We start from the raw sequence: 1,522 nt of genomic DNA, 5'->3' as shown, positions 1-1,522 counted from the left end.
ATGCTTTGGAAAACAACCCAAAGCCAAGCCGGCCAAAAAAAACAAAAATCGATCACTTTTGTGTTTCCTTACTACTGTTCTGTACACCACGTTGTACTGTCAAGTTACCAGTTCAAATAATAAAACTACGTTCTTTAAAGTCTGCTGTTATAATTCACTACGGACTCAACAGTAACAAATATTCTGCTAAACGCGACCAAGGTTAAATTAATATAATTTAACAATGTTTTCTGAATGTTGAATTGTAACGTTTACAAGACATTACAATTCAGCGAACATTAGAGGTTATTGCAATATCTTTTCAACATTGAATGTATATTTCGTAACATCGATGCAATATTGCAATGTTGTAATGGAACGTTTCTGAGATGTTGATTCAACATTCGTGTGCTGTATGGGTTTTGTCCATTCTTATATATAGTAAATTACAATTAATATTATAGTATACTATTCACTCTTGATCTAGCTAATGTTACAAATTTTAAGATTGCAGGAGATTAATATAAAAGTTCTTTAAAAAACAAGGATTGTGAGATTAGTTAAATAGTGTTCAAATGCTGTTTAAATCAATTAAGGCAAAATCCGAATGGCGTAAAAAATTTTAATTTTATAAGTTTAAAATAGAAAAATTTCTATCTTAATTGTAAATATATAAACATATAATAAAATATAAAATAAGTAAGTAAAATAAGAAAAATCTTATTAATGAATATCTTATTTTGTCATACATATAAGGTAAGCAAATCTATTTCGTAATAGCACATAATTTCGGAAAGCTTTAATATTTCTCATGTTAGCGCTCACGTATATTGTCAAATTTTCATCAGTATTATAAATGAAAACTCTTTGTCACCAACATCAAAATATTATGTGACGAGAAGATTAAGTGTACCGAAATAGGTGTTATTCTGAAATAGGTTTATCCTAAAAACACAAAAATTAAAAGCGTTATAAATATATCTATAATTACATGTCTCAAAGACGTTTTAGAATTGTTTTGAAGATGTCTGTCAAACGTCTTTAAAATGTTTTTAAGATATTTCTAAAATGTTTTAAAAACATCTATAAATCCTTTTAAAAACATCTTTAAGATGCTTTAAGATGCTTGGAGACGTATGTCTAAAAGACGTGTTTAAGACAAGTCTAAATCCCACACAGCACGCGTGTCTAAAAGACATCTTTAAGACATCTTTAAGTCGTCTTTCAGACATACATATCTAAAAGACGACTTAGAGACGTTTTAAAGATGTCTTTTAAACATGCGTGCTGTATGGGATGACATTGAAAATCGGGAAAGATGTTTCAAAAGACGTGAAAAAGATGTCTCTGAAAATTTTGTGAGACGTCCTCAAAGGATTAGGACATCTAAAAGATGTTTTTAAGACGACATAATGTTGTCTGGGTAGATATGTATAGTCCAATTTAAACTGTAGCGCTATTGGATGGATAGATAGAATATTACATTTATGATCAACAACTCTGTTTAGAGAAAGAGAAAAATATACAGGAAGAGAGAGAGAGA

This window comes from Vollenhovia emeryi, unplaced genomic scaffold, assembly GCF_000949405.1.
Source record: "Vollenhovia emeryi isolate VEMERY1.0 unplaced genomic scaffold, V.emery_V1.0 DF939567.1, whole genome shotgun sequence".
NCBI classification, from domain to species: Eukaryota; Metazoa; Arthropoda; class Insecta; order Hymenoptera; family Formicidae; genus Vollenhovia; species Vollenhovia emeryi.
The sequence above is the reverse complement of the archived record's forward strand: the minus strand, read 5'-3'. Positions refer to the sequence as shown.